Below are 20,420 nucleotides of genomic sequence, written 5' to 3' on the forward strand. Positions count from 1 at the left end.
TTCGAGTCCTGGACCTGACGGCTTGCTTTCTCCCTTTCTCACTCTGTCCCTCCCTGGTCAAATTAAAATAAATAAATTAAATAAATAAAGTTAAGATAATTCTTTTTTTAAAATTGTCAGAATGTTTTCCAAAATGGTTGTGCCATTTTTACACTACCACCAGTGATGTGGGAAAGTTTTAATTGCTCAAAGTATTCAAGAAACTCGGTATTGTCTGATGACTTATGACAAGCATATTTGTATGTGCTTATTGGTTATTTGCATATTTTCTTTCTTTTTCTCTTTCTCCCTTTCATTCATTCATTTTAATTCGACCAGAGAGGGACAGAGCACAAGAACAAAAAAAAAGGGAAAGTGAGAAAGCTAGCTGCCAAGTTTCTAAGTCCAGGACTTAAGCTTAAGCCACAGTCAGCCATGTGGAAACCCAGCACCCTTAACAACCATGCCACCTGCTGGGCCCCATCTTTTCTTTTGTTGAAGTTCGAACCAAGTCTTCAGCACATCTTCAATTGAGTTCTTTATCTTGTCAATGACTTGTAAGAATTCTTACATATTCTGGGAAAATGTCCCTTCCAGGACATGTGTATGGAGAATATTCTTTCCCTGAAATGCCTTGTTTTTTCATTTTCTTAAAAGTGTCTTTCACTGGGCTGGACTAAGGTATGTGTCACACTGGGTAAAGTCACATTACAATCTAAATTATGTATAGTGATTAAATGTATAAATAATAAGTAAAATTAATAAATAAAAATTAGCTTAAAATTTAAAGTAAAATAAATGAATAAATTTTTTAAAATGTCTTTCAGAGAGGAGAAATATTAATTTTGATAGAATTAAATTTATCATTTTTATGTTGTGTTTTTTACATCCTAACTAGAAAAATCTCTTTTTTTTTTTTTTTTTTTTTTTTTTTGTAGAGAAGTTTTTGCTATAGGACATGTCACTTGCCCAAAAGACAGAGAGAAACAGAGAGACAGAGAGCAAGAAATCACCCCCAAGAGGGGATGGCCACGCTGCCATCCCTTCTCCTCCATTCTCCTCTTAGGATTTTGGGCATGCATGCACATGCACCCAGCATGAGTTTAAGCCACCAAGTCCAGGACTCAAACCGTGGTCAACTAAGTAGGAGTCCAGCGATGTAACCATTATACCATCTGCTGATCTCCTCTCTAGAAAATCTTGCTTAACGCAAGTGTTCAAAATCATCTCCGCCTTTCTGGTGGTGACAACCTCCCCATGAGAACATGCCTCTCGCAAAGGACCTCCTTCATCCCTCTCCAGAAGAAGAGAAGAGGAAACACAAGAAGAAGCACCTAGTGCAGAGCCCAAATTGCTACTTCATGGATGTGAAGTGCCCAGGGCGCTATAAAATCAACCACAGTCTTCAGCCATGCACAAACGGTAGTTTTGTGCATTGGCTGCTCCACTGTCCTCTGCCAGCCAACAGGAGGAAAAGCAAGACTTACAGAAGGATGTTCCTTCAGGAGGAAGTAGCACTGAAAGCATCCTGAGTCAAGATGAGTGGGAAACCATCCCAATAAATGCATTTTGGAAATAACCTGTTTATCATCTTGTTTAACTGCTAGGAAGTTCCTGCCTTAAGTGTTCAGGGGCAACCAGAAGAGTAGAACATTAGAGTCATTTGGGGCAATTTGTGAAATAAAATGAAGGCAGTTTCCAAGTCAAAGTCCACAGTGCTAAATATAAGGACTCCTTACCTAGAAAGATTCAAGCAGTTGATGCCAACACCACAAAGAGGATAAAGAGGAGGATCTGGTAAGAACCAATGAACCGCTTGAGGATACCTGAATCATTGATCTATGCATTGAACATAATGAGAATTATTAATAACACATCCAGGGCATATGCAGCATTGAAAAATGTGTGGTCATCTATCAGAAGCACTCACAACTCAGGTCTCTTCATTTTGCTTACCAAAGAGAACAGGCCTTAAGTGTAAACTAAGCTCCTTTACCTCCTTTTGGCTTCCATCTATCTCGAGAAAAAAAGGTCCAGTTTTTGAGCCCATTATTTCTTCCTCTCAGGTTATAAAAGATGATTTAAATATTGTTGCTTTAAAATGCTGGTTACCATTCCTGTGCACTTTTACCACAGGTGACATACTTTACCTGAACAAGTCTGTCCTGACTGAATTTATATATCTTTTTTCCTTTTTTATTTCTTGTTGTTAGGTTTTGCCATAGGGTATACACTCACCAGAGAGGGAAACTGAGAAGTTGCCCTCTGTGGTCGGTCACGTGGGAGCCCGGCATCTTCTCCATACCACCTGCTGACCCCTGAATTTTTAATCCCGATCCCTCAAACCTGAATCACAAATGAGTTCATAAACCCAAGGGACCCTTGTCCTACTCAGAATGTCATTTCTAAGGCACATTGTAATTTGTACTGAACTTTCTCCTCAATAAAGCTTGAGACTTGTGTCTTAGAGAAAAAAAAAAAAGATTGTCTCCTGTGTTTTATTCTAGCATGTTTGTAACTTTAGGTTCATAATCCATTTTGAGTTACTTTGTGTGCATATTATAAAATAAGAGTCAAAGTTATTATTTTTTTTAATGGATATCAGGACCAACAGATGGCATACTGGTTATGTCCCTCATAGTTGACTACAGTTTGAGTCCCAGACCCAGTGGCTTAAAACTCACATCAGGCACGTGTGCACGTGTGCCCAAAATCCCAAAAGGAGAATTGAGGAGTAGGGATTATGGCATGGCCATCCCCCCTTGAGGAGTGATTTCTTGTTTTCTGTAGCTCTGTTTCTCCCTGTCTCCCTGACGAGCACACGTGCCCTATAGCAAAAATCTCTCTCAAAAATAAAAGGCTATCCAACTTTCCCAGGTCAGTTTGTAGAATAGACCACTTTTTCCTCATTTAACTATCTTGACCCCTTTGTTAGATGTCAATGAACTGTATACTTGCAGGTTTATTCCTTGGCTTTCCATCTGTCCCACTGATTTTGATGCCTCACAGTATCCACGCCACTACACTCTCACAAAACACCTCCTCTTCTCCAGTGCCCCACCCTGCAGATTCAAGCCATGTCAACAGCCCAGACCCTAATCTCCTCAGCACAGAGGCTCTCACCAGGCCCTAGACTCCCACTCCCCCTTTCGGCTCCACCTAGTGATGCCACTCAGGGGAGCTGATGCCACTCAGGGACGCCACAGTTAGGAAATTGTTCCCAGGTAGACAGTCAGAGCAAATGGGGCTCAACCCAGGAGTTTCCTTTTCCTCAAGGAGCATTGTCTAGAATTTTGGTTTTTTTTTTTTTTGGTTTTCTAATCTTTTTAAAAACAGAGTCTCACTATGTTGTAATCCTTCCGCCCAGCCTCCCAGCTGGGACTATCGGCCATGCCCGACTCCTTTTCAGACAGAGTCTGGCTACCTTGCCCAGGCCAGCTCAAGCTCACAAACTTACACCTCAGCTCCCCTGAGTCACTGGGATTACACACACACCACCATCCAGCACTTAGGTTGGATCAGGTGTCAAATCTGGGCCTCCTTAGGGTCTGAGCCTGCAGAGTACAACATCCTAGCAATATGTGCCACAGTGGCCGGACCCTGTTTTATCAAGTGTTACAGTTGTGTGTGACAGGAAGGCTGCTCCAGTACCAATGACTACCTTTTGGCCTAAAGTAGAATGAGAGCTTCTGTCCTCACCATAAGTTGTCGTGCCACCTACAGCCGAGGGAAACCTTGCAGTAACGCCTGAACAGCAATAATAGCAGCATCTCCAACTCTGGGGGCTCCCCATCAGGGCTGCAGTCAATAAGCTCTGTCAGTAAGCTCGGGGCTACAAAAACTGAAGTGTGCCCTTAGTACAGAGGAGATACATTACAAACTCCCAAGAAGAGATTCCTCATCTCTTAGAATGACATGAGGTCTAGGCGAGGTTTCTTTTGGTCAGATTACCTGGTTCTTCAGACTGACACAAATGCAGAAGTGTGCACTAGCTAGCAGATTTCTTCCTCAAATTCAAGGCTACTAGAAGTGCTAGGTGGCCATAAAGAGAGTTGTAAGTCACAACACCCTGAGGTAGAGCCTAAATCCATCATATGGATCTAAATAGCCCAACAAGGACCCACATGCAGCCAAAGAGGAAGATATTTGGGGCTTTAGAGTAACTGATAGAACTTGTTGAACCAGACTACAACGAGTTACTCCCGTTTGGCTTGGTGGAGATGGTGGGGTCTCATAGCTACATCTAGAAGCAGCAGCAAGGTCGATACAATCATCTCTGGGCATGCATATGTGTGAAGGTTTTAAAAAAGGCACTATTTTTTATTTTACTTTTTTTAATTAATTTATTTTTTAGTTTGCTATAGGGAAGAGAGAGGGAAAGTGAGAAATCATCCCCCCCAGGGAAGATGGTAATGCCTCAATTCCCTCTCCTCCATTCTCCTCTTAAGATTTTGGGTACACATGCACACATGTGTTTTTCCAGCCACTGATATGGGACTTGAACCACATCATCAGCCATATGGCATCCAGCCACCTTAACCACTATGCCACCTACTTTTACTCTTTTTTTATTTTTTTGGAGAGGTTTTGCTATAGGGCACATGCACTTACCCAAAAGACAGAGAGAGACAGAAAGACAGAAAGTGAGAAATCACCCCCCAGGGGGGATGGCCATGCCACAATCCCTTCTCCTCCATTCTCCTCTTGGGATCTTGGGCATACACGCAAACCTGCCCAGCGTGAGTTTGAGCCACCAGGTTTGGGACTTGAACTGTAGTCGACTACATGGGAATCCAGTGATATAGCCATTACGCCAACTGCTGGTCCCAACTTTACTCTTTTTTTTAAAAAGTTTATTTCTTCCATGAGTGAGAAAAAAAAGAGAGAAAGATAGGACCTCCAACAGGGTCCCAATGCACCCCCAACCTCAGCCACTCCCAGATGATGGGCATGTATGCATTTTGTATGTTCAGGAAGATATCTGAACACAAATCCAAAACCGTCCTCCATGGGTCAGCTTCACAGAGTGTTCATTATACCACCATCTAGCCCCTGGAGAAGGCAATGTTGACCAGCAGACTTTGAGAGCAGATTTGAAGATGTACTGAAGATAACCATTAAACCAGGTCTTAGGATAAGATTGTGAGCCCAAAGCTGGTTTAACCTAAATGGGGAGGGAGGCGTTAGCAGATCTTGGTGGATAGTCATACAGTGGCTCCTTCTAGATAATGTGAGCAGCGTATATCATGAATTTTAACAAGACTGAGAATAAGCTTCCAGAAACAAAGAAGGTACAAAGCATTAATCAGAAGAACTTTCCAATAGAAATAAAACCTTTACCAAGTATGTTAGTTCTTGGGTGCCAAGAACTTCGAGAGAGCAATGGAGTGGTTCTTCTGTGTATTTCTCTCTCTGTCTCTGTCCAGCAAGTGCAGACAACCTTTAGGCTATATAGAAAAATATGTCATGACTTTCCCGATGACCTAAAATAAATCTATTCCAAACTTTCTCTCCTATAGGGCCTCACTTATTTCGTTGCTCCATACATGTATTTTAACACTTAAAAATTCGCCTTTTATGTATCTTTCTGTATTTAAATATAGTACAGCATCAAATATGTTATTACACAAAAGTAACAGAGAACTATGAAGAACTAATACCAAGAAAGACAATGGAAGGTAAGCAATGACAATAGCCTTTTATTCTCTGTGGAGAGAGGATGATGGATCACCGTAACGCCCATGTATGCATAGCGAATAATCATAAAGTGCTCTGAGAAGGGATCAGAAAGACTTTCTGGAAGAGGGGGTATGGTGTGCAGAATCCTAAGAGTGACTCCCAGTGTTTCCTTCCTCTTGTCTAATCCTTCCCCTTCAAGTGTGGGCAGAACTGTGAATATGAAGAGATATCATTCCCATGATTACATAGCCTCGTATGGCAAAAGAAAGCTTAACCAGGGTGCAGCCCAGCTGACACCTTGATTTCCACCTTAGAAGGCCTTGAATAAAGAGCCTCATTTGGACGTGCTCAGACACCTAATCTTCAGAACTTCGAGGTCATAAGTAGCTGTTGGTTTAAGCCTTTAGCTAAACTGGTAGCTTGTTACACAGCAATAGAAAGTGAGTAGAAGTGGCACATGAACTGTCCTTTGATGGGTGGATAGGACATCAAAACACAAAGGAGAAAGGACCAGCAGATGGCGTAATGGTTACGTTGCTGGACTCCCACCTAGTCAACCATGGTTCAAGTTCCAAACCCGATAGCTTAAATCTCACACCAGGTGCATGTGCATGCATGCCCAAAATCATGAAAGGAGAGTGGAGGAGAAGGGATTGTGATATGGCCATCCCCCCTGGGGGGGGGGAATTTCTTGCTTTCTGTCTCTCTGTCTCTGTCTCTCCAGCAAGTGCATGCACCCTATAGCAAAAATCTCTCTTAAAAAATGCAAAAGAGAGGAGGAAGCTCTCTAGGCAATGTGGGTAAGTACGGCCAAACAAGAGGTGGAAAAGCCTGGCAGCACTGAGGAACTGGAGAACGCCAGCTGACTGGCTGCGGGTTTCACCTAATGTTTAAGAGTTTGAAGTAGGCACCAAAGGACCTAGAGGACCAGTCCAAGGAGTTGGAGGCTCTGCTGCAGGATATCATGAAGAGAGACTGAAGACTTCCATGCAGAGAAATACCTGGCAAGAGCTGATCCTTAGGGAGATTAAACCAACATCCTGCGTAGGGTAGACTGGAGCCAGAGCTCCAGGCAGGATGACTAAGTAGGAAGATTTTACTCTGCTCAGCCTACCTGTGATTCCAAGTGACATACAGTCTTTCAGCTGCCTGCCTCAGTCTTTCTCAGACTCTGAGAACCCACTAGGCCCCAGGCAAGTACAGGTCAGAAGTACAGGTTCTTAATGTCTTAAATCCTTCCCTCTCAACTAACGTGGACAGAAGCATTGAATAAATGTCTTAAGTCCTTCGGGTGGACAATTCTAAAAGGTACTCTTAAAAGGCCCTTCTTAAAAGGAGCCAGGAGGACCACAGCTCTACTGCCCAAAGTAATCTCAGCCCTCAATAATGCACATAGAGTTTGATTTCTCCTCCTTTCCCATCTCCCCCTCCTGTCTCTCTCACTCTTGTAGCCAAACTACAAGAAAGAACCAAAGTAACTCCATATTAAACACGACATAATAGATTATCCCAAAGACAGCTTGCTCGCCTATTGCTAAGTGACTTGCCTTTACTGTTTAACTTGTAGCAAAAATCCTAATCATAACTTGGCTGAGTTTTCACAGGAGCTAGGCCTTGAAACCACAGCCAGAGGGCAGATGTCTAAGAAAACACAGAGGAAAGCGACGCTGCCCTTGAGGGAAAAGTGACCATGTGCATAGCAACTCTGGTGCCAAGAAGTCTCAACAATGCGGCCGTGCAGAAGAGCACATAGCACCCTTTCCCCTTCTTACTTTCCTTATCTTCTTTCTCTTTAAAATACCCTGTCCTGGCCTGAGACCTTGGACATGGTCTTTGAACATCAGTTTGTTATCTTCCCAGGCCACCAGTTTCCTAAATAAAACTACTTTTCCTTCTCACCAACACTTGCTCCTCAAGTACTGACATTTTGAGCAGCAGATGGCTGCACTTGGCTTTGGTCACAGGGCAGGACCCGTATGTGGTCTGATGATCATCCTATTCCCTGCACTCAGGTCCTTGCAGCAGGTTCTGCTTTGGGGAGAATTCACACTATTACATCCAGGCAAGAAGGCCAACCTAGGCTGGGAGTGTGCAGAAGAGACAGAAACACTGTATAGGTTGATTAGGCAGCAGACACACCTTTAGATGTGAAAGGGACAGAGAAGGAAGAACCCAAGAGGACATCAAGATTTCTTTTTTGTTAACTTCTTTTATTTTTATTATTATTGTTTTTGGGGTTTTTGTTTTGTTTTGTTTTTTTAGGACATCAAGATTTCTTTTTTTTTTTTTTTTTTTTTTACTATAGGGCGCGCGCCAGACAGACAGACAGAGAGAGACATAGAGATAGAAAGAGAGAAATCACCCCCAGGGGGGATGGTCATGCCGCAATCCCTTCTCCTCCATTCTCCTCTTGGGATCTTGGGCACGCACGCACATGCGTCCGTCGTGAGTTTTAAGCCACCGGGTCTGGGACGTGAACCACAGTCAACTACATGGGAGTCCAGCGACATAGCCATTACGCTAACTGCTGGTCCCAGGACATCAAGATTTCTAACCTGAGTCATTACCTGGAAAAGGCAGGCATGGAAGGGAAATGTTTAATTTGTGCAGCCCTTGATCCAGCACTTATACCAACATCAACACTACTGATACATATTCATCTTAGAGCATATGCCATAGTCACTAATTTATATTCTGCCCTATATTCCATTGTCCTTTGCCATAATATACCAGGTTATAGATACCAATTATCATTTGTATAAAGGAGTGACAAGCATAGAAAAAAGTCCCAGATGACAACCAACAGCTCTTAAAACAGCACATGCCTTCACGGATCCCCTTGGTAGCTTTGTGTCTGGTGGGCCTGTTCTCTCTCAGGCCTTTACGTAGTCACCCACTATCACATACCCTCGGGGGTTCTGCATGGCTAACGTACCTAGCACCTACCCACAACTACTGGAACCAATGCAGAGCTGGATAGAAATAGGCAAGATTCCTTCTTATACTTACCCAGAATCAAAAATAAAAAGTGTGTACTTTCTGAGCCTCCAACAAAACTACAGTACTATAATTTATCCAATAAAGTAGAATTAAAAACATGAATTTTTAACAATTTCTTGGGAGATTTTTGCCTTGGGGCTCATGTACTCACCAAAGAGAAAGAGAGAGAAAGACAGTGAGAGGGAAAGTGACAAATCCCCTACCCAGTGGGGATGGCCATGCCACAATCCTTCTCTTCCAGTCTCCTCCTGGGATCTTGGGCATGCACTCACATGCACCTGGCATGAGTCTCAAGCCACCAGGTCAGGGATTCGAACCACAGTCGACCATGTCAGAGTTCAGCAATGTAACTGCTATGCCATCTGCTGGCCCTGTGAAACCTTTTTTTTTTGAGAGGTTTTCGCTATAGGGTGCGTGCGCTCGCCAGCCAGCCAGAGAGAGACATAGAGACAGAAAGCGAGAACTCACCCCCCAGAGGGGATGGTCATGACACAATCCCTTCTCCTCCATTCTCCTCTCGGGATCTTGGGCACGCACGCACACGCGCCCGGCGTGAGTTTTAAGCCACCGGGTCCAGGACGCGAACCGCGGTCAACTACGTGGGAGTCCAGCGACATAGCCATTACGCTAACTGCTGGTTCCCATGAAAACATTTTTTAAAGACATAGTTTTGTCTTCTAAATAATGAAAGCTTCATCTATTGAGCATTTACAAGCCATTGAGCACTTCTGTAGTATTATTTTATTAAGTCCTCACAATTGCTCTGTGAGGTAGTTATCATACCTCCATTGTACAGAGGGGGAGAAAAACAACACTCAGAAAGGTAAACTAACCTGCGCAGAGTAAATGGAGGAGCTTTAATGAAAATTCAGATCTGCCTGATTCCAAGTCCCACTCTTTCTATCACGTAATCTTGAACTACTTGGGGGCCTGGAAGCTGAAGAGTGATAGGCCACAGAGAAGACAGCTCAGCATTATTTCCTTGGGTCAACGGCCCTTCCTCTCTTACCTCATCGTTGTGATTACGTGGGGTTTGCCGTGTTTATATTCCAGAAGAACTGAGTCAGATGACTTGCTTAAATCATTGTGGATCAATAAGTTAGCTCTAAAACAAGAACACACAGGGCGTTACTCCCTTCCCTCTCCATCCACCTATTGCGTTTCCTGAGATGATTCATCCTATCTGGTCCTCATTCATGTATCAAGCTGCCAGCAGCCCCAAAGGCATTCATTCACCCTGAGCTGTATCTACTTCGCCCTCTGGGATTTCCACTTGAAAAATCTTCTGCCTCAGATTCCAAACATTGCACGCTCACTCTCTAGTATCTGGAAGAGATTTGCAGTGAGACTCAAAGGGGATCGCCATCATGTGATTTTCTAAAATTTTCGTAGGAAAATATACATGTACACACACACACACACACACAGAGTTCTGCAACACAGTGTGATGCTGGAACTAGTATTAGAGGTTAGAAGATAATAGGTGGCATAATGGTTAAGGCACTGAATTCCCATGTGGCCAACTGTGATTCAAGTCCCAGACCCAGCAGCTTAAAAGTCATGCTGGGTGCATGTGAATGCATGTATGGAGGAGAAAGGAGAATGAAGGAGAAGGGATTGCAGCATGGCCAACACCCCTGAGGGGGTGGTGATCTCTTACTTTCTGTCTCTCTGATGAGCACACACATCATGGCAAAAATCTCTCAAAAAGAAAGAAAAAAAAAAGTGAATGAGGAGCCTCTGAATAAGACCAGAGCAACTAGAGCTAAAGATTCACAATGGACGCGATGGTCAAGGGAAATGTATCACACCCACTCCTTGTCAAAGCAGAGCCACCTACTCCTGTGAATGCAGAAACTGGAAATCAGAAAAGGGGAATACAAGATCTGCTGTAGGAATTTGTGATGTCTCTAGAATGTTTTATCCACATGACTTAACCTTCTTTTCTTTAGCTGTAGAGAGAAAAAAAAATTATATATATATATATAAAAAGGGGTCATGCTGATTTCCCAATGTGAATCACGGACTTGTCAACTTTAAAAAAAAAAAAAATCAGAGAAGCTGAAATCCTTCCCAAACTCCTGATTTAATAAACACTATTAGCTGAGTTAGTAACTGATCCCTCAAGTTCAGGACACTTTGACTCTGTGTCATCTGTCAGGCCAGAAAGAGTCCTCGGCTGTGGCTTTAATCAGTAACACTAAAGCCAGCTAAAGAGAGAATGTGTCAGAGAGGAGCTGGGCTAGGAAGAAAAATGGGTGCAGTGAGACAAGAGTTGCCAAAGGCATGTAACCCATCTAAGACCCTGCTTCTGCAGTCACTGGACAAACAGCCCTGTCTCTGGAGAAGTATCTTCTTGTGAGAAGGGATTATTCACCAGGCTTTACAGGAACCTTATGATTATACCTCACAGCTATGGTGCTTTCCTTGTCTAGGTTCTAAGCTTAGAAAGAAGCCTTCTGATGAATAATGCTGTCACCCAAAAACCATTACACTGGAAATGACAGCAGCGCTCCTCCTGTGGCTATGAATGGAGACTAGGCATCTGGAGGCTGCAAAGAGAAACTCCTTTACAAATCATTTTGCTGACATTCTTTTTTTGTTTTTGTTTGTTTTATTTCCAGAGAGCACATTTGCTCACCAGATTCAGAGAGAGGGAGAAAGCACCTGCCAACGGGGCATGGTCCTGCTACAATCTCCTCTCCATCCTGTTAGGATTTGGGATATGCATGCATATGCACCCAGTGTGAATTTTTCAAGCCACAAGGACTGAGATCTGAACCCACAACCAACCATGTGGGATCCAGCTTTCCTTAACCATCAGGCTACAGGACTGAACTTATTTTATTGAAATTCTAATGAACAGGGCCAACAGGTGGCATGGTGGTTAAGGCACTGGATTCCCACATGGCCGTGGTCTGAGTGCCAGACCTGGCAGCTCACTTTCTCATTTTCCCTTTCTCTCTCTCTGGTCAAGTAAAAATAAAAATAACAAATAAAATTAAATAAATAATTCTTTTTAAAGAAAAAATATAAATTCCAATGAGCATGTCAAGCTTCTGTCAACTTAACAGGTATAAGTTTATCATCTGGTAAAAGAAAAAATTCCAGGTGCTGGAACTAAAACTCCAAGGTCTGAGCTAAGCCCTCAAGCTCAGGGAACCCTCAGAGGTACCAGCTGGGACTCCATGTTAAATCCATCGGATTCCCATCAGTGACATCCCCCACCCACCAAAATAGACCCTTTATACATTAGGATGCTTAGAAATCACACCTGTGTTTCAGAGTCTTGGATTATATCATTTGTAAAGACCTTGCTAGAAAATAATTTTTATGTATTTGGTTGCTCATAAAGATATCTGGGTTTTTTTCCTTCCATCCACAGGGAACTTTAGTACATGGCACATATGAATACACATATAGTCCCTCTCTCTTGCTCCTAATTTGCCACCGATTTTTACATGTCTCTGCACCACAACCCAAACTTGGGTGTTCAGGACCCCAGCCACAGTTTCTGCCACAGCTCAGACACACAGGGCTTAGTACAAAGTTGGAAAGTGCCAGACTGCTCGAGTGAGACCTGCAGTCCGGTCTGAGCTAGCCTCAACCCTGCAGGCCACTGATGTCCAGAGCGTGCCCTCTTTTCTGTCCTCAGCTCACCCTTTGAATTGTCATACATCCATTAGCTTCCTGGGCATGTTTTTGCTTCCTCTATGAGGCTGTCTTCCCATTCCAGTCACACACCCTGTTGCCTCCTGATCCAACTAGGATGTGACTCAAACTCTTCCTGGCTCAAGCACCTTTCCCTGTTCTCAGGAAACCTCCTGCCCCTTCCTCTTTCTAACTTGTACCTTGGGGTTGGGAATATAGACACTGAGGAACGACAAAACATGAAGTCTATCCTTCCTAAGAAGGTGATGGCAATAAGAATGCAGAGTATTTTTAGTCTCAAGGACCCTTGAAAGCAGCTGAAGGCATGGAACAGGGTTCATGAACAGCTACTGGCATGATCTTCCTGACACAGATCAGATATGCTCTTAAAAGATTCATGGGGGAGCTAGCAGGTGGCATGGTGGTTAACGGCACTGGACTCCCAGATGGCCAACTGTGGTTTGCATCTCGGACCGGGTGGCTTGCTTCTTCACTTTCCCTCTGTCTCTCTCTGGTCAAATTGGAAAATAATAATAATAAATAAAGGTAAATAAAATAATACTTAAAAAAAAAAAAAGACTTACAGGACCAACAGATGGTGTAATGGTTACGTCATTGGATTCCCACATGGCCATCCTCGGTTCAAGTCCCAGACCCAGAAGCTTGAAACATGCTGGGCACCTATGAGTGCATGCACAAGATCCTGGGAGAATGGAGGAGAAGGGATCACAGCATGGCATTGCGTCCTGGGGGGGTGATTTCTCAATTTCTGTCTTTCTATCAAGCGCATGTGCCATAGAACAAAAATCTCTCTCTCTCTCAGAAAAAAAATAAAGAAAAGAAAAAAAAAAGACTCTTATTCCCTTTAGAGGGAACTCTCCAAAGTAGTTGGCGGATGATCAAGGTCCTGCGTGATCTTAATCCAAACAATTATCCACATGGTGTGTCCCCTGGTTCCCTTTCTCATCATTGTTAACCGCACTCAGCTAACTACTCAACTGTTCCCTAAACAGATCCCAGACAGCCCTTTCTCTGACCTTGTTCATACGGCCCCTTTCCCTTGGAGTTATCATGCAGCATTTTGCATAAAAAGCTGGTGCCTTTCCCACATGGCCGACCATAGTTCAAGTCCTGGACCCGGTAGCTTAAAAAAAACCACAACAAATAAATAGGTAAATAAATAGATAAATAAAATGTTTTTTTAAAATGCCTATTGTGCACCAAAATGCAGCAAAGATGAGCAGCCACAAACTTTCCCCCTAATCTAGTAGTCAGGTACTGGATAAATCAATAGATTGCTCTCCCCCTTCATAGCTGTTGTTATACATCAATTAGTTTCTTGGGCATACTTTTGCTTCAAAGTATCCTTTGATGGTACACATTTAATTTGTCCCCAGCTGCTACCAAGAAGCATTATCTGCCTTCCCTTTTTCGAAAGTTTTTGTTTTGTTTGTTTTTGCCAGAGGGCACATGCACTCACCAGAAAAAGATGGACAGACAGATATACAGACAGAGGAAAAGCAAGAAAGACCATGGGGAATGGTTGCACCATAATCCCATCTCCTCCATTTCTCCATCTTATCAGAATCTGGGGTAAAAGCACACATATACCTGGTGTGTTTCTTAAGCCACCAGGTCCAGGACTTGAACTGTATAGTCAGCCAGATGGGATCCAGTTGCCTTAACCACTAGGCCATGGAATGGCCTGAAAGTTTTGATTTTTCCAGAAGACATTTAGTTCTTGACTTGGGCTCCCCCTTTGTCTTCTTTTCTACTCTGCCCATTGATCTTCGGGATTAGAAGTCCCACTGTGTTTTTGGCACGAGAGTTATAACAGGAATCCCTTTCCCTCAGTTCCACGTGGACACCTGTATGCTCCCCGTCCTGCTCAGATACTGCCTCCTCCATACATGCTTTCCAGACTCTTCACGTTAGAATCTGGATCCTCGGCACACATGATTTGTTCCTGTCTTGACACTTTAACTCTGTCTTAGATATAACTTTCTCCGTACTTGGCTTAACCCCTTTCTAGATATAAAAATTCCAAACTGGGAAACCTAAGTGTTTACTTATGTCTTTGTTTATTGCCAAGCCTAGAATCACAGTACACTGGCCACAGAAAAAAATTTAATACTTTGTTGAATGGATGAATAAATGAACAATCCTAACTTTGGAGCACTTTTTTTTTTTTTTTGGAGAGGTTTTTGCTAAAGGGTGCATGCGCTCGCCAGAAAGACAGAGAGAGACAGAGAGACAGAAAGCGAGAAATCACTTCCCAGGGGGGATGGCCACGCTGCAATCCCATCTCTTCCATTCTCCTCTTAGGATCTTGGGCACGTATGCACACGCACCCAGCATGAGTTTAAGCCAGCAGGTCCAGGACTCAAACCGCAGTCGACTACATGGGAGTCCAGCGACACAGCCATTATGCCAACTGCTGGCCCCAAATTTTAATGAAAATTTAAAATTGGAAAATAAACGTGAGAAACCTAACTACAAACATAATATTTAAAAACTGATCAAGTTAGTGCTCAGATCTTCCTTGATGAGGGGTCAGAGTTGGCAAGTAGTTTCAGACAAGTAAATATAAACAGGTAATCATTGTAGGGGAGAACCAAGCCTTGTTACTAATGAAAGAAATATAGATTCAGGCAACGCCAGAAACCGTTATACTATTAAAATAAAAACCGATCAAACTAGAGCTTTTCAAGTGGTTCTACTCAATCTGAATGATAGATGAGGCCTTCTCCTAAGCAATGCTGATATACACCTGCTAAAACGCAGTCCGCTCTATCCTATCTCCTCCCACAGGACAAGTTCACATGTCAGTTGAATAGAGAAGGGGGGGTAGGTGGCAAAAGAAGAGACGGACGGGAGTCAATTTTGGAAGATACCAACACCAGTTATTTAGCTAGTTTGGGCTATAGGGTGCATGTACTCGCTGTAGAGAAATGGGGGTGGAGATGGGGTTTGGAAATCACGTCCCGGGGGGGAATGGCCATGCTGCAACCACTTCTCCATTATTCCTCTTGGGATTTTGGACATATATGCATATGTGCCTGGAATGTTTTTCAAGCTGCTGGGTTTAGGACTTGAACTGTACTGTCAACCATGTGGGATCTGGTCATCTTTACCACACCACCAGCTGGCCTGCTATTTATTTTATTGGGGGTTAGAAGCTTTAAGAAAATAAAAAAGTGGTAATTGGAAAGATTTTTCCCCCCTATAAAGCAACCTAGAAATATATAATAAGAATTATAAAAATCACTCTCCGATCCTCTAATTCTACTTTGGTATCTAAATCTTCCTTGTTCAGGCCGGTCCTATAGCCTAGTGGTTAAGACAGCCAGATTCCACCTGGCCAACTGCAGTTCAAGTCCCAGCCCCTGCAGTTTGAAAAACACACTAGGTGCCTGTGCCTGTGTGTCCCAAAATTTCAATAGGATGGAGAAATGGAGGAGAAGGGATTGTACTATGACCACGCCCCTTGGGAAGGCGCTTTCTCCCTCTCCCTCTTGGTCTCTGTTTCTCTCTCTCTGGTGAGGTCATGGGTTCTCTAGCAACAGAAAAAAAAATCTTAAAACTCCCACATCTGTATCAATGCCATTTGTACTAATAGAAAAAAAAATGAGAAGCTCATTAAAACATAACTTTCTAAAAGATAAAAATATAAGCATGCAGGCAATGTTAGTTCTCCTATGTAAAATAAGACTGAATTAAAAGCAGAATACCAAGTAATAAACATTTGTTATAATGATATAAAGTCTATGCAGAGACATTGTCAAAGGTAGAAAATTAATCTGGAGGAATGAATAGAAACAGTTTTTAATGAAGTGTTCATTACATTTTACGTGGCTGTGTTGTTTAAATTCTCAGAAGAGAGCCTATCCATCTGGCAGGCACTACACAAAACAAGGAGGCAGTGTAATAAGTCAGTACCTGGGGTGGGATTGATTACTGAGGTCCGCCTTTGGCACCAGGGCTGTCCTATTGACCCGCTAGACTTGTCCTAGGCACACCCGAGGGGATTAAAGGCCACCTGGTGGCTGGCTCAGAAAACTGCAGCATGGACGACTGCTCGAGAGCAGTTAGGTAAGATCGGCTGACCACACGTACCGGTCAGCTTCACATGTACACAAACGCATCCAGGCTGGCTCCCAGTGGATCATTGCTGTTTCCTACAAATCCTTACAGTGCTTCCTCTCCAACTCTGTCAGGGTCCTCTGTCACACCTCCCCTGACATATTTACCTCTTTCCTCTGAAAATGCCGTGTGCAAAATAGATTACTACTGCACACGAATGATCAAAATTCAGCATCTGTATATTCGAACCATCCCTTCACTCAGGCACATTCTCTAATTCTTGTCTTAAAACAGTATGTTTTGGGGCCAGCAGGTGGTGTGGTGGTTAAAGTGCTGGAATTCTCACATGGCTGACCACGGTTCAAGTCCTGGACCTGGTGGCTTGCTTTCTCACTTTCTTTCTCTCTGTGTGTCTGTCTTTCAAATTAAGATAAATGAATGAATAAATAAAATTAAATAATTCTTTAAAAAAACCAGTATGTTTTATTAAACCAGAATAATAATATAGTACTGCTTAATTCACAAAGACAAATGTACATACATTATTTTTCCCTATCTTTTAAAAAATAATTATTTATTTTTAAGTTTATTACTATTATTAATTCATCAGAGAGAAACAGAGAAAGGGAAAGTAAGAAAGCAAGCCTCTAGGTCCGGGACTTGAACCATAGTTGGCCATGTGGGAGTCCATTGCCTCTACCACCACACCACCTGCAGGCCCCCCATCCTTTTATTAATGGCTCATTCATTATAGAATACTATTTCCATCATTCAATCAACTCAGTTATCCTTTGGGATAGTTTGGGTAATTAAAATAGCAACATTTAATTTCAGATCTATTTTTGATCGAATTATTATTAACACAGAGAAAGGACAAAACCTCCTCCCCCTCCACCCCGTGACAAGTCCTGATGTGACACGGAAAAGACACCTGCCTCCCTTGGCTGTTGTTTGCTTCCCCTTTCTGCTGAACTCACTTCCTGATTACTCAGCTGACCATTCCTCAGCTGTTAGTCATAAATAGGTGCATCATAGCAGGAGCTAACAAACATCACTCCCTCCCCTTCTCGTCTCTTTGGGCCCCATGTTTGTGTCAAGACCAGAAAAGGAAGACAGAATGGGAAGTCCCAGTAGTTAATTCCGAACACGGGCTGTGGGATGTGCTCTGTGGCACAGTGGTGATGTGCTGCTCAGGGGAGGCCAGTTCCCACATGGCAACCACGGTTTGAGTCCCCGGGCCCGGTTGGCCTGAAACATACTGGGCACACATGCAAGGACCCATGACCCAACAGACTGGGGGACTGAAGGGAGGAGACCAGCATGTGACCAGATCCTGTGGAGGGTGTTTCTCGCTCTCTTTCTCTCTTTCTCTCTCTCACCCTTGCTCTGGCTCTGGCATGTATATGCACATGTACACATTCTATCATAAATAAGGGGGGAAACTAAAGAAACAAAAAACTCCACAGATATAAAGTGGGAAAAGGTGGCCAGGAAGGTCAAGCCCCTCCTCCTGATCTCTGGGTCTACCTACAGCCTCTGCCACCCCATCCACTTTAAGACCTGCCTACCTGAAGATGGGGCATCCATCAGTCCTTCAGAACATCCTCTCCCAGCCTGGGCCTGTTTGAACCTAGACAGAAAAAGTAATTTTCACTTTGTTTTGGTAGAGGGTTTTGCCTTAGGGCATGTGTGCTTGTTGGGGAGAGGGGATGAGAGAAACAGAGACAGGGAGAGGGAAAGTGAGAAATCGTACCCCAGGGGGGATGGCCACACCACAATCCTTTCTCCTCCATTCTCCTCTCAGGATCTTGGGCACCCACGCACACCTGTCCAGAGTGAGTTTGAAGCCACCAAGTCTGAGGCTGGAATTGCGTGAGGCTGGAACTGTGGTGGGCCATGTGGGAGTCCAGTGACATAACCACTACGCCATCTGCTGGCCTGTTTTTTGTTTGTTTGTTTGTTTTGTTTTAAGACAACCTTTTGCTGTTATAATCCTCCCACTTTGGCCTTATGAGTCGTTGGGACTACACGCGTGAATCACCATGCCTGGCCTGTAGGTTGGGCCTGGAATCAAACCTGGACCTCCCGTGTAGTCTGAGCGGCACACACTTCAGCTCAGCTGGAAGCGCTCTGAAGGCCTCCTTCCTAAATCCACCTTGCCACGGCACTACGATTGCTTGCTTTTCCCAAACTAACTGGAAGTTCGAAGCTATACGTAAAAGGAAACTTAGAAACAAGATACCAAAAACCTTCCAAAAACGTGTGGTCTTTGTCCTTTCACTTAACTGGATCCCAATACATTGTGTCTTCTTTGTTCTCCCTGTTCTTACTTGGCTGGTCAATGATTAAAATATCAGAAGATAGTAGGCATTGCCAAGCTGGGCAAAGTGACAGTATGAGTTTCCTGATGTAACGCACAGGAAGGATCGTTACATCACCATATCTGTGCTGTACCCACCAAAAATCACTCCATAAATCTAAACATGAGAGAACACGGAACAAACCCAAATTGGAAGTTACAAAACTATCGGCCCTCCCTCATTAAAAATAAAAAAAAGCAAGGTCATGAAAGGCTGAGGAATTGTTCCAAATTAAAAGAAACCAAAGAATCTCATCAAGGCTATTATTAAAACAAGTAGCAAGATTGGAAGACAGGCTGTAGATTATATAGTGGTATTAAATCAAGGTTAAATTTTCTGAATTTTATAATTAAACATGGTTATGAAAGAGAATGTTCTTATTCTTAGGAGAATTCTGCTAAAGTGTTTTGAAGTAAAAGGCCATTAATAGTTTAAAGAAAAAGTAACGTAAACATAAGAAAGTAATAATACCAGGAATGGTAAAGCAAATGTGGCAAAATGTTGAAAATTGGGGTAAAGCAAACATGAGAGTTCTTTGTACTATTCATATACTTTTATAAGTTTGAAATTATTTCTAAAAAAAAAAGACAAAATAAAAATAGAATATTCATCGGATTCATCAGGTCCTCCACTTAAATATTTTGATAGATTTTTTCATGTAAGAAAGGAGGAGCATGGAGCCAGCAGGTGGCATGGTGGTTATGGTACTGGACTCTCACATGGCTGACTGCGGTTTGAGTCCTAGACCTAACCACTTGCTTTACCACTTTCCCTCTCTCTCTGTCTCTCTGGTGAATAGACAAGCCCTATAGCAAATTTAAAAATAATCACAGTAACAAATATAATTAAATAAATAATTCTTTTTAAAAATTTTAAAAGGAGGAGCATCTACCTATAGCTCTTATATCAGTTGTAGTTTGTTTGTTTGCTAGAGTAGATGTCATCTTGTCAAAGAGACATAGGGAAAGCGAGAGATCACTGCCCATGGGGGATGGCCACGCCACAATCCCATCCCCTTATTCTCCTCTAGGGATTTTAGGGCACAAATATACATGTGCCTGGCATGTTTTCAAGTCACCAGGTCCAGGATTCAAACCATGTGGTCAGCCATTTGAGATCCAGCTGCCTTAACCTCCATGCCACCTGCTGGCCCATATAGCAGTTGTAATTTTTTAAAATTTTTATAGATCATAGATTAGTTTATTTTTAACACCCATCATGCCATGAATTCATAGAGAACAGGTTCCAGAAGCTCGGGCACCTTTCCATTGGTTCTCACAAAGTGTACTTCTCCGGGTGAAGCAGGCTTGCGCTTTAATTGAACCCAGGTACCTTTCTCTTTGGCTTCCTGTTTCTTCTGGTCATTTTCCTTCACATGTTTTAGGAAGCTGTGTCTGCTCTTAGAATGCTTAATATGCTCAATAGGAACATTCATTTTCTTGGCAAGAATCTTGCCCTCAGCTTCTTTGTTCACAACAATGCCAACAGCATGCTGGGTAACATTGTAGACTCTTAGTTTCACCATGGTAACATTTGAGGGGCATTCCTTTTTGAAAAGTTGCCATTCCCTTGATGTCTACAGTATCACCTTTCTTGTAGATTTGCATATATGTTGCCAAAGGAACTACTCCATGTTTTCTAAAAGGTCTAGAGAACACATATGGTGTG

General features: G+C 43.0%; 1 long non-coding RNA gene and 1 pseudogene across 1 annotated transcript in view; one reads left to right on the top strand and one right to left on the bottom strand.

Annotated features, from left to right (window-relative positions):
• Positions 1 to 1,242: 1,242 nt before the first annotated feature.
• On the top strand, positions 1,243 to 1,494 carry LOC106734249 (40S ribosomal protein S27-like; annotated as a pseudogene).
• Positions 1,495 to 9,588: 8,094 nt separating this feature from the next.
• Positions 9,589 to 20,420, bottom strand: part of LOC102484660 (uncharacterized) — an 11,474-nt gene continuing 642 nt past the window's right edge. Inside the window, exons 2-3 of the long non-coding RNA XR_337822.1 lie at positions 17,961 to 18,022; positions 9,589 to 9,763 (exon numbers count right to left, since the gene is read on the bottom strand). This is a non-coding gene — a long non-coding RNA (uncharacterized LOC102484660). The remainder of the gene's footprint in view (positions 9,764 to 17,960; positions 18,023 to 20,420) is intronic.

The sequence above is a fragment of the Tupaia chinensis genome, unplaced genomic scaffold (genome assembly GCF_000334495.1).
Source record: "Tupaia chinensis unplaced genomic scaffold, TupChi_1.0 Scaffold150175_2, whole genome shotgun sequence".
NCBI classification, from domain to species: domain Eukaryota; kingdom Metazoa; phylum Chordata; class Mammalia; order Scandentia; family Tupaiidae; genus Tupaia; species Tupaia belangeri.